This window comes from Schistocerca serialis, chromosome 3 (assembly GCF_023864345.2).
Source record: "Schistocerca serialis cubense isolate TAMUIC-IGC-003099 chromosome 3, iqSchSeri2.2, whole genome shotgun sequence".
Lineage (NCBI taxonomy): Eukaryota > Metazoa > Arthropoda > Insecta > Orthoptera > Acrididae > Schistocerca > Schistocerca serialis.
The window spans coordinates 772,595,341-772,609,096 of record NC_064640.1 but is presented as its reverse complement, the minus strand read 5'-3'; the positions used below and the strand labels follow the sequence as shown (position 1 = coordinate 772,609,096).

Genomic DNA, 13,756 nt, shown 5'->3' with positions numbered 1-13,756 from the left:
AAACTGTGTGCCGCACCAAGACTAGACGCCGGGACCTTTGCCTTTTGCGGGCCACTGCTATACAGACTCAGCTATCCAGGCAAGACTCACGACTCGCCCTCACAGCTTCGCTTCCACCGTTACCTGTCTCCTGCAGAAGTGCTCCTGCCAACCTCGCGGGACCAGCATTCCCGGCAGAAAGGATATTAGTAAAAAATCACGTAAGGCACTGTCGCTAAGCCATTTCTTTGCAGTATGCTTTGTTTCACGAATGCTAATCCCGCAAGGTACGAGGGCGTGCTCAAAAGTAAAGCCTTCGAATTCTGTGTGCGAAAACTCTTAAAGTTTTTCAAATGAAACAAACTTTATTTGCATTCTACGCCTTCATTCTTCATGTCTGCATACAGGCAGTGTCAGGAGGAAAGGTACATGCTTTGAGTAATTGTGAACGAAAAATGTCATTTATGCCCTATTCTGAATGAATTCCGAGATAGAACACAGTAAATGTCACTTTTGTTGGTTTTTCTTGAACAACTCTAAAATCGCACCCTTCAGTGAAAACATGTCAGTACAAAATTAAACTACATTAAATTTCAAGATTTTGAACATGGCTGCGCTTCAGCAACTGCGCATGTAAGGGCTTCAGTGGATTGGAAATAACAGCAAACCAGTTGCAAAATACAGGTTTGTTAAACTTAGACCATGGTTTCGACTGCTTTAAAACAGTCTTCCTCAGAAGATATTGTACCTATTAACAAGATTTGACACAGTGTTGAAATAAATATAGTAACATTACAGTAAACAAAATTACAGGAAATGTTTACACTACTTAGTAAGGCTCCGTTTATTATTTTACTGGTTATCGTATAACATCCATCTTCTAGTATATTTGTCCATAGAGCATGCTTTATCAGTACGACCACTCCCCTTAGCATGATGCTTAACGAGTGAAAGTGATGATCTACCCCCTACCTTGCCCCCCCCCCTCCAAAAAAAAAATCTCTTTTCTTAGTCTTTTAATATTTGCAGTTTCTCTGTCGCAGTGTGTCCTTTTACAGTAGTCCAGCATGACGGGGGTCAACTGAATACGTCTAGCGTTGGGCCTATTATACTGTTGTAGTGTTCCTTGAAGCGGTTTTGCTTTGATTTTCCATGCTTGTTGCGGTTGCGAATTCACGCCCAAGTGCTTCTCGTGAGGTTTGCACATTTTGTAAAGTGTCTGCTTTATTTACCTGAACCTGCAGCCTCTTTATAAGCCATATGACTTTAATGATACGCTTTTACCCGACCTTCTCTCCCTCTTTTCAGTTATTTAGTTAATATATTAATTCTGTTAATAATATGTACTTGTGAAATCACATACGATGCTCATTCCAGCTACGTGCACATAGGATGCGCACGAGCTCCACCTACCAGAGGTGAATTCAGGTTAGTGTCCATACTCTTCAGCAATGATCCGATGCCCGTCTTATATTTCCATGTCAGTTTTATACAAATCTTTCAAGTGGCATACTGTATGTTGTTGTACCCAGCGTCAAATATGTGAAATTTTAAAAAGTTTTAAGACGAATTTTACAGTGCACGGCCACTACTCTTAAGTAATGTATTTTAAATGGTGATTAAGTGGATGATATGTACTAGGCAGTCAACGATTGCCACTTCGGCTATAAAAATGTGATTCTACGTGAGTATCCTTCACTAAAAAGAAGTTGTATTACCTGTAATTTTGCTTATTGCAATGTTACTATTTTTTGTTCCACACACATGTTGCAATCTTGTTAATAAGTACAATATCGTCTGAAGAAAACGATTTTAAAATCGTCGAAACCATGGTCAAGGTTTAATAAATTTGTATTTTGCGACTGGTTGGCTGTTATTTGCAATCCAATGAAGCTCGTACATTAAAATTCCTACAAAAATATGCTATTCATTTTTATGCTAGGACTAATAGTCTGCGCGAAGAGAGTGCGAGAATACTGAAAATCGCGGGCGACGCGCGTACCCTGTGACTTTCTCGACGTCTTACACTACAAGTGTCATGCATACTGTCCCGACTTGGCGCCATCCGATTTTCATCTGTTGCTAAACTTAAAGACCACCTTCGAGGACTTCACTTTGATAGTGATGAAGCGGTGCAAGCAGAGGAGAGGTCGTCAGTGAAGTCAAACATTCTTCAGTGATGGTATCAACAGACGGGTCTCTCGTTGGGAGAAATGTGTTCGTTGCCAGGGTGACTATGTCGAGAAATAAATATGTAGAGATGATGAATAGATATGCAGGATGTTAATGAAGTTTGTTTTATTGAATCAGCTTTAGAAGTTTTCCCATAAAAATTCGATGGCATTACTTTTCAGCACGTCCTCGCATATAGGAGAACTTCTGTGAAGTTTGTTGCAGATTGGAAATTCGTTTTGGTAGTATAGGTGTCTATAACGTAGTTGAACATTGATTCTCACGTAGAGCATTGGCGGAAGTTGCTGATGCTGTTTTGAAAATGAATTGTGTTGGTACTGCTAGTAACTGATTAGTGGTAAAATATTTTTATATGGCCCAATTTTTTACTGCCTCTGGCTCATAATGTTGTCAACATCGTCAAAATCTTTTCTATTAAGTACAATGTGAAGGATATGTGCTACCGGGTAAGTATGGATTACTTTTTCTGTGTATGGTGAGCCGCAAATTCTGCTGCTTTAATCTCATAATAGGCATTTGTACTCCTTCACTGCTGAAGCAGAAAATTTTATGAGGTTAAATTTTCCTCCCTGTTCTAAACTTCATGGCATGGAAGAGAGAAAAGTTTTAGGTTGCTTGTTACAAAATGAGAGCACGCTTGCCGCTTGTGGTACATGCCTATGATATTTTATTTACTAAATTTACTTATAAATATGAACTTTTATGCACTTACTTCTTCCCATTTACGTCCAGTGTTGGACGAAATTTGAGGCCGTAAGCGCGCTTTCTATTTATTTTAATTTTTTTTACGGACAGCGACTTTGCCTTTGATAAAACACGATCGAATTTCTTCCCTATCCTTGTCCAGTCAGTAAATATAAACCACAAGTAATGATGTCGGTTTTTACGGTGTATTACACCCTAATTCATATTACCATTTACCAGTACCGATAGTAGTCACCTTGCAGTAGACGTCGTGAGAGCCATCTTACTTCCAGTAGCCGCCATTGCGTCACCAGAGCATCGCTGTTGCACTTTAATACAGGCTGTAATGACCTGCAAGATCACAAGTTAATGTAAGTGTGAGATAAGCCGTTGCAAATGTGAAATGCTGGTACATTAATAAACAGTGTAAGTTCGAGAGTGTTGAATGCAAGCACACATTGTGTTGTACTGGTGCTGGATGTCAGTTTGCGGAATGCAGTTCAATGCCTGTTGTACATGGTCGGTCAATACAGGGACGGTTAGTACTGATTGTGGTTGACGCAGGAGTTGTCCGATGATGTCCCATATGTGCTCGATTGGAGGCAGACCTGGTGACTGAGTGGGCCAAGGCAACATATCGAGACTCTGTAAGGCATGTTGGGTTACAACAACGGTATGTGGGCGAGCGTTATCCTGTTGGAAAACACCCCCTGGAATTCTGTTCATCAATGGCAGCACAACAGGTCGAGTCACCAGAGCGACGCACAGATGTGCAGTCAGGGTGCGTGGAATAACCACGAGCGTGCTCCTGTTGTCATACGAAATCGCACCCTGTACGATAACTCCAGGTGTAGGTCCAGTGTGCCTGGCACGCAGACAGGTTGGTTGCAAGCCGTCAGCTGGCCTCCTCCTAACCAACACCCTCATCACTGTGGCCGAGACAGAACCAGCTTTCATCAGAAAACACAACAGACCCCCACCCTGCCCTCCAATGAGCTCTCGCTTGACACCACTGAAGTCGCAAATGGCGGTGGTTTAGGATCAGTGGAATATACGCTACATGGCGTCTGGCTCGGAGCTGGCCCTGAACTAACCGATTTGTAACAGTTCACTGTGATGCTAACTGCTACTCAGATAGCTGCTGCAAATGCAGTACGATACGTCAGAGCCATACGCCCGAATACGATGGTCTCCCCTGGCGGTAGTGTCACTGGCCGTCCGGAGCTCCGTCTTCTTGCGACCACACATTCCCGTGACCGCCGCTGGCAGCAATAATGTACAGTGACTACATTCCTGCCAAGTCTTTCTGCATTATCGTAGAAGGAACACATAGCTTCTTGTAGCCCTACTAAACGACCTCGCTCAAACTCAGTGAGGTGCTGATAATGGTGTCTTTGTCACTTTAAAGGCATTACTGACTAATATCAACTCACCACGTCCAGTCTCAAAGGTAACTAACGCACACGACCGTTACAGCGTTTATTTAAAGCAAATCTGATTTGCATCCTCATAGTGGCGCTACTAACACTACTCTTATGCGATTGGCTCGAAATTTGAATAGACATCATCTTTCAGACGTAGAAACACGCGTGCCAACTTTGGTTTACGTCGCAGAATTCCTTCTTGGTGCTCCGGGGTTTTTCCCGTCAGAGTACATTACGAAGCATCATCTTAACAACCAAGATGCGTGGTGCATAGTTTATAATGATAAATTGTTGTAACTGTTGCTAATCTGTACTGTAATAATTTTTGCCTAGATTTGCCTAAACATATTTGGCCGTGTGATGAGGCTATATAGTCGCTGCGTGCAAGCAAGCCCCATCATAAAACCGGCGACTTTCCATAGTAGGGCGTTCCCTTCCTGCAAATTTATGTTGGACGCCAAGGGTATATGGTGAATGCGACATAAAACTCAGGTTTTTCAAGAGAGCAGTATCGTCAACAAACACTGATAATACTTATGGCTGCAGCTGTTAAATCGGTGAAAGTTACTAAACATGGTTTTCCGAAATTCCGTCACAAAAGAAGACGAAGTAACTGTTCCAAAATTCGAATCAACAACAATCGCCAACATGAGTAACTTAGAAATAGGTATCCTCGGAGCAATGATGCGACTTAAATCACTTAATAAAAACAATTTTTCCGGTTCCGATCATATACCAGTTAGGTTCCCTTCAGAGTATGCTTATGGAATAGCTCCATACTTAAAAATTATATACAACCGCTCGCTCGACGAAAAGGTCCATACTCAAAAGACTGGAAAGTGGAACAGGTCACACCAATATTGAGGAAAGGCAGTTGGAGTAATCCACTGATTTACAGGCCCACATCATTTACGTCGATGTACAACAGGATTTTGGAACATACATTGTGTTCGAACTTAATGAATTACCTCGAAGAGAACGGTCTACTGTTACACAGTCAACACGGATTTAGAAAACATCATTCTTGTAAAACACAACAATCTCGTTATGCATACGAAGTGTTGATTGCTACTGAAAGGGATTTCAAATTGATTCCGTATTTCTAGATTCCTAGAAGGCTTTTGACACCGTTCCTCACTAGCGGCTTGTAATCAAATTGCGTGCTTAAGGACTGTCGTCTCAGTTATGCTGGTGGATTCGTGCTTTCGTGTCAGAGCGTTCACAGTTCCTAGTAACTGAGGGAAAGTCATCGAGTAAAACAGAAGTGATTTCTGGCGTTCCCCAAGGTAGTGATATAGGCCTTATGTTGTTCCTTATCAACATAAACGATTTAGCAGACAATCTGAGCTCCCATCTTCGGTTATTTTCATATGATACTGTCGTTTATCGTCTAGTAAAGTCATCAGAACATCTAAACCAATTGCGAATGATTTAGATAAGACATCTGTATGGTGCGCAAGTTGGCAATTGACCAAAATAATGAAAAGTTTGAGGTCATCCCGATGAGTGCTAAAAGGAATCCGTTAAAAATTGGTTACACGATAAATCAGTCAAATCAGAAGACCGTAAATACGTAGAAATTACAATTGCGAACAACTTAAATTGGAAAGAACACTCAGAAAATGTTGTGCGGAAGGCGAACCAAAGACTGCGTTTTACTGGCAGAACACTTAGAAGATGCAACAGATCTATTAAAGACTGCCTAAACTATGCTTGTCCGTCCTCTTTTGGAGTACTGTTGCTCGGCGAGGGAACTTACGATATAGGATTAACGGAGTACATCGAGGAAGTTCAGGGAAGTGCAGCACGTTTTGTATTATCGAGAAAGAGGGGAGAGAGTGTCACGGACGTGATACTGGATTTGGGGTGGACATTATTAAAACAAAGGAGTTTCTTGTTGCGGCAGGATCATATCACGAAATTTCAGGCACCAAATTTCTTCTCCGAATGCGAAAATATTTCGTTGACGCCGATCTACATAGGGAGAAACGATCATCGTAATAAAATAAGGGAGGTTGTTGCTCGCACCGAAAGCTTTAGGTGTTCGTTTCTTCCGCGCGCTTTTCGAGAGTAGAATAGCATAGAATTATTGTGAAGGTAGTTCGATGCAACTTCTACCAGGCACTTACGTGTAATTTGCAGAGTAGCGATGTAGATGCGGATGTAGTTTGAGATTTTGGATGACCTTCGTTGGTATACGACGATTTCATTTTTTATTTCTGTTGAACGTCTGCCGTCTGGTACAAATTGGTTTCTATTAATTAAAAATTAATCAAGTCAGTACCATATCTGTGAAAACAGGCACGGATGCAAAGGAGAAGGCGGACGGAAGGAGGAGGGGGGGGGGGCGGTCATGACCCTGATGTCCCTCTCAGAAACATTTTAGTAGAAACGTTTATATTTTTACATGTATCAGTTACCAAATTTCACAGCGAACATTCGGAGCATATCGTAGTAATGTGTCATTTTACCACTGAACCACCGAGACAAAAATTTTGTTTCTAGGCAAATGGCCATCGAAGGAAAAATGTGGCTATTTTCTCGTACTACGATGTTAGTAATTAAGCTGGGAAGAATATGCTAAGATCAAAATAACGATAGTGAAATAATGTACTTCCCAGCGGGGAAGGCTCCTATCGAAGCACAAAACAGGCGAATATCCCCTTGTTTAAAAGATTGACTGGAAAGTGGGATACCAGCTGCCGCATTCTACCTTCCTCAGCACCGATAAAAAATTTTGGCATAAAAACATACTAGCACTCTTTTCAACATGGAACTCAGCCCCTTACTCCGACAAGCTGCCCAAGCTGTATCTCGCTCACCCCCACGAGTCCATCGCTGTAATTCGCTCAAATCCAGCCGCTCCCAATTGCCCTTTCTCACTCACTCACTCACTCACTCACTCCATTCATTCATTCATTCAACCCAACTCATTGTCATTATCTCTTTGTCTCTCTGTAACTGTCGCTGTCTCACAGCCAGCCCCCCCTGCGTTCTGTCCTGCTACTACGGTCTCCTCTCACTGTCACTGGCTCCTCTTTGTTCTCTCTTACTACTACCACCTCATTTATTCGTTCCCACTTCTGCTCTCTCTCTCTTCTCACTGTCACTATCTCTCTCTTCCTCGTTTCATTGTCATATATTGTCTCTCTCATTATCGCAATATTTCACCCACTTCACTTTCTCTTTCTACCTTCCCACGTGGTGCTGTCTCCTTCACTCTTATCATAGCACTGTTCCGTCACTGTCTACAGTGGTCCAATGCCACTATGTCCCTCTCGTTCTCTCACACTGCCATTGTCTCCTTCGCTCTTTAAATACCACAACCACAGTCTGCTATCTTCCAGTATTTGTTACTTTTCCGTCTCTTCCCACTGCCACTCTCTCCCCCCGTCTCAGCGTAAAAAATGCGAATATGATAGCATGCCAAAATAGTTGGGAAAATTTTTACAGTTGCTTAGGTAGATAGATAGAAGAAGAAGCTGGTACCCCACTTTTTCAGTCTGTCTTTCAAACAGCAGCGTATTTCCCCTAGTTTTCCCTCTTTTTCTCTGCCACTGCAGGACATGTCACTCATATGAAAAGAACTTCACGGGTCAGTAAAATTTTGGTAGTTTACTTTTGTAAAATTGAAATAACGCAAAACCTAAATTTGCACCCCAGACTGGATTTTACGTGCAAAAAATGTTGCATGTGCTTCAGTAGTACAACATGGGGTTCCCTGAACGCTCCTGATGATAAACGAGACACTTCAAAACGTATTTCTCCGAGCTGCGTCACTTCATAAACTACGTTTTCGCCTCTTTCTGGATTTTACACACGTATTTTGGTGTCCAAGTAGGGTAACTTCGAACCTCTGTGTCTCGGGAACGGATAAAGATACCAATAAAATTGGCGAGGTTGTTACAGATCGGGATTTTAGGAATGTATCGTAAAAATTACATACATGTGCTGTGCATAACCGTCTTGGAATCAACAGTTCGATTTTGGTCCCCAAAAACCATGTTTTTGAGGAGTTTCTCGATAACAGATAAATATTTTTGAAAACGGGAAGGTGACACTTCTAGCAGATGCCTAGATGTCCACTGCCGACGGTGAAACAAATAGAGAAAAACGTTTTTTTTTTTTTTTTTTTTTTCGGGAGCACTCAGGAACCGCCCATGGTTTGAATGGTGCCTACATAAGACCCTTAGGCGCACCTTAGACCGCATCCAATGCAAAAAGAACCAACTGGTTTGCTCTATTTGCCAAAGCTGGAGGGAGTGTGTAATGTTCAAACTTTGACCCTGTACTGTAGGTTAGCTACAGTAAGACGATCCTTCTGTTGGGTATACAAATGGTACCTAGCCTAATGGCTATCCGAAACACTTGACTGTACCTTTCTTTCACCAATAGAATCCGTGGTATGAGCCCCGAAAAATTCCCGTTATTATGTGTGGCTTCTTGGAACATATTAAGAGCGCATGCTGTCATATGCTTACCGATTAAACGTGTACTTACTTGCGTGCAGTTTTTATTGCAAGGCATTCATTATCACACTTCTCCGATTTTCCTTTCGTGTATGACCGTATCGCATAGCTCATGAGCTCTCCAGCTGGAGCCACGCGGGATTAGCCTAGCGGTCTAAGGCGCTGCAGTCATGGACTGTGCGGCTGATCCCGGCGGGAGGTTAGAGTCCTCCCTCGGGCATGGGTGTGTGTGTTTGTCCTTAGGATAATTTAAGTTAAGTAGTGTGTAAGCGTAGGGACGGATGACCTTAGCAGTTAAGTCCCATAAGATTTCACACACATTTGAACATTTTTTCTTCAGCTAGAGCAACGAGTTTCTCCTCCTCCTCCGGAGATGTTCTGATGTAAACAATTTACGGTTATTATGTTCAAACACATTCGAATTAAGCCAACATAGCTACACGTAACAGTAAGTATCATTGTCCTGTTTTAGCTCTCTTTCGTCTGCTAACTTTGGTGATGTCCTATCGGTATCTGTTGAACCGTCGTTGTTCCTTTTTCTGGTCATCTGACAGAGGCCCCCTTCGTTTTTGAGTACTTCTCCCAGTTTAAAACCTCGGTAGTTTTTCACTATTCCTATCCATGAATTTGCCTTCTGGGATAGTGATTTATTTCAGATCTTTGTCACATTCTTGAAAGTATCCGATTTTTTTTTTCACTTGGCTTGATTTAATTCCGGATTTTCTTTGTTCGAGAGTCGTAGGACTTTCTGAAGATATCTCCACAGAACTGCAACCTTTTCTTTTTAATTATGTTACTGGTTCTGTCCTTCTGACCAGTTCCTCATTCGATGTCAGACTTTCAAGACACTGTCCATTGCGTTCAACTGCGCTTCCAAGGCCTTTGCTGTCTCTGACAGAATTACAATGTCATCGGCGAACCTCAAAGTTTTTATTTCTTCTCCATGGATTTTAATACCGACTCTGAATTTTTCTTTTGTTTGATTTACTGCTTGCTCAATATACAGATTGAATAACATCGGGGAGAGGCTACAACCCTGTCTCGCTCCCTTCCCAACCACTACTTCCCTTTCATGCCCCTCGACTCTTATAACTGGTTTCTATACAAATTGTAAATAGCGTTTCGCTCCCTGTATTTTACTCCTGCCACCTTTAGAATTTGAATTTTTAGATAAATGGATGTTATTCCATTCAGTGTAAACAAAATTTTTAAAGTGGTAGTATAAAACATCTTTAAGGGATCAAACACCTCACTTGAAATGTTTATTTTTTCCTTGTCGTTCATGTTCTGAAATGATCCACTCAATTCCCTGAATACTTCGATCCACGAATTTTTGGTGTGAATCATGTTCTTGCAGTTTTCTACAGTTTTGTCCCACAAAACTGGCCGTTCTTTCACTAAAGAAATTTATCGCTCACGTCTTATTTCCCAAGCAATGTACAGACCTACGGGAAGGTAGGAACACAAAAAGAAAGATAAATAATAGTAGAACGAATGAACTGGTGTACACGATGTTATTGCGTTGAAGACTGCCTTGCCGTTTCGTGCCGTGCCTGAAATATGTGAAGGTTTCAGTCACTACATTTACATGCGACACAACTTCCTGATGATATAAAGTGGAACTGTTTTTACTGTCGTCTTAGCACATTAAAATCTGAATCGATTTTGTTAGACACGTCAAATATGGCGTCTGGAAGTCAACTGTTCCAGTTTGTGATTTAGTTAGCGCGATGGCTGTTTTTCTTCAGACATGTTGTGACCCTTACTCCATCTGTTGCCTACAATCTTCCTTAATATCCTGCGTTCTTTTTTTTACTAATTCGTCGACTAGTTCGCGTCCATTCATGGTCAAACTATATTCCTTCTGATCTGGCAACCGTACCATAATCTCTTAACTTGGCTCCAGTGCTCAACGACTTCTGTAATTCATTTTTCGTCATGTGATATAGTTGGTCTAATTTGCTGATCAGACTGATCACTTTCTGCTCTAAGGCTGTCTGTTGGCTAACCTCACCTTGGTATATAAATTTCTTCACAAAATTAATTATATTTATTGTTGTTACTTTTAAAATTGTAGACATCTGTGGCACGTGAAAAGTAGGGTCGACGACAAATTATTCCGGACGGGGGAGAGGGGGGGGGGGGGGGGGGCGCAGTAACAAACTTGAACCCTGGATCCACGCCTGTGTGTAGATACTCCATATGGTAGTGCCTCGGTCATTAGTCGATGATGTATGGCGGGCCGGTGTGGTCGTGTGGTTCTAGACGCTTCAGTCTAGAACCGCGTGACCGCTACGGTCGCAGGTTCGAATCCTGCCTCGGGCATGGATGTGTGTGATGTCCTTAGGTTAGTTAGGTTTAAGTAATTCTAAGTTCTAGGGGACTGATGATCTGAGGTGTGTTTACTTCCGGAGGAGAAGTAAATGCGGTTCTATGATCGCAGGGGAACGACGGCCTGGAAAGCAGGATGGGCAAGGAATGTAGAAACGGGAGCGGTGCCGGTGAGCGGGGAGCCAGGTGCCGGCTGGCGGCTGCGCCTTTCACGGCCGGGGCCCGGGAGGAGGCGACAGTGACCTTGCCCACGCTTACGTGTTTAGGGCACGAGCGTAAAAACATTTTACTGGCGGTCGAGCGCCAGCCGAGGGGAGCGCCCCATAACCGACAGCTGGCAGCTGTCTCGCGTACGCAACAGGGGCCGCAGCTGCGAAAGCATCCACGTGTAGTTCCATCAAAACAGTGGCACTGGTCAGGGCACTCTCATCAAACTACGTAGTGCCGTTTTAAGCAATAACTGTTACTCGTCTTTTGCCACAGATTGGGACTACGTGCTGGAGCGGGACTCGAACCCGGCACCTTGTCTTTCGCAGACAGTACTCTTACCGACTGAGCTACGCAGGCACGACTGTGGATCCGCCCTCACAGCTACTTACCTGGATTCCGCTGTTGGTAAGGGCATTGACCGCGAAAGGCAAGGATCTGAGCTGGAATTTGTATCCGGCACTCATTTGTAATCTACCAAGAAGCAAAAGACCATTTCACACTTGCCCGGCGGCTGTCTAAACGACATCGTGTGTCAGGCATGTCGCCGAGATGGTTTCAAATGTTTCCGACTGCAGTTGTGCACGGTACGATACGGTAGTTACATTTCATTTCGTTCCAGTCTCTCAGCACATTCCCAGCGAAACGGAACGTGAACAAATTCTGGCAAGGGTTTTTGTAGTGTCGGCAGACCTGCCAACACTACGCACACTAATTGAAAGAGGCGGCCAAGATGCACGCGCTAACTCACGCAGGGTGGCGTGAGGTTTGAAACAGGATACGTAATGAATGCTATAAAGAAAAGTACGTAGCTGCTGGAATACTTAACTTTAATCCATCATTTGTACATCGCTCTTGACGATACAAGTGAGACTCTGTAGATACATGCAATGTAAGGCTAATGGCGCCTTGCTAGATCGTAGCCATTGACTTAGCTGAAGGCTATGCTAACTAGCTGCTCGGCTAATGAGCGAGGCTTCGTCCGTGTAGTCGCTAGCAAAGTCGTCCGTACAACTGGGGCGAGTGCTAGTAAGTCTCTCGAGACCTGCCGTGTGGTGGCGCTCGGTCTGCGATCACTGACAGTGGCGACACGCGGGTCCGACATGTACTAATGGACCGCGGCCGATTTAAAGCTACCACCTAGCAAGTGTGGTGTCTGGCGGTGACACCACAGTTTTAATGTTTTCAAACATCTTTGAACGCGAGTCCTGAATTTTTCTGTGGATATTGTAAAAACCAGTATCGTTTTGCATAATTTTCTGTGTGCGAAACACAGCTATGAAATTGAAAGTACATCCTCGATAATTGGCCTTGAACGAGTGTAGACAGCTGTTCTAGGAGGAATTCCAGCAAATAATATAAGGAAAATAATAATGGAGTACTTAATGACTTCAGCTGGGGTGGTAAACTGGCATCTTTTTAAAACAATTTTTAGATAGATGGTGATTATTCAATTCAGTGTAAACAAATTTTTGAAAATGGTACTATAAAACATCTTTAAGGGATCAAACATCGCACTTGCAATATTTATTTTTTCCTTGTCGTTCATGTTCTGAAATGATCCACTCAACTCCCTGAATACTTCGATCCACGAATTTTTGGTGTGAATCATGTTCTTGCAATTTTCTACAGTTTTGTCCCACAAAACTGGCCGTTCTTTCACGAAAGAAATTTATCGCTCACGTCTTATTTCCCAAGCTATGTATAGGCCTGCGAGAAGGTTGGAACACAAAAAGAAAGATAAATAACAGTAGAACGAATGAACTGGTGTACACGCTGTTATTGCGTTGAAGACTGCCTTGCCTTGCCGTTTCGTGCCGTGCCTGAAATACGTGAAGGTGTCAGTCACTACATTTACATGCGACACAACTTTCTGAAGATGAAAACCGAAACTGTATTTACTGTCGTCTTAGCACGTTAAACCGAGCGAGGTGGCGCAGTGGTAGCACACTGGACTCGCATTCGGGAGGACGACGGTTCAATCCCGCGTCCGGCCATCCTGATTTAGGTCTTCCGTGATTTCCCTAAATCGCTCCAGGCAAATGTTGGGATGGTTCCTTTGAAAGGGCACGGCCGACTTCCTTCCCCTTCCTCCCCTAATCCGATGAGACCGATGACCTCGCTGTTTGGTCTCTTCCCCCACACAATCCAATCCAATTAGCACGTTAAAATTTGAAGCGGTTTTGCTAGACACGTCAAATATCCACATCTACGTGATTACTCTGCTATTCACAATAAAGTGCCTGGCAGAGGGTTCAATGAAACACCTTCATGCTGTCTCTTTACCGTTCCACACTCGAACGGCACGCGGGAAAAACGAGCACTTAAATTTTTCCGTGCGAGCCCTGATTTCTCTTGTTTCATCGTGATGGTCATTTCTCCCTATGTAGGTAGGTGCCAACAGAATGTTTTCGCAATCGGAGGAGAAAACTGGTGATTGAAATTTCATGAGAAGATCCCGTCGCAACG

At 43.1% G+C, this 13,756-nt stretch overlaps 1 protein-coding gene across 1 annotated transcript in view; it reads left to right on the top strand.

Annotated features, from left to right (window-relative positions):
* Nucleotides 1–13,756, top strand: part of LOC126471218 (putative cyclin-dependent serine/threonine-protein kinase DDB_G0272797/DDB_G0274007) — a gene marked incomplete at its 3' end in the record, with an annotated part of 292,651 nt that overhangs the window by 159,475 nt on the left and 119,420 nt on the right. The window lies entirely within an intron of this gene.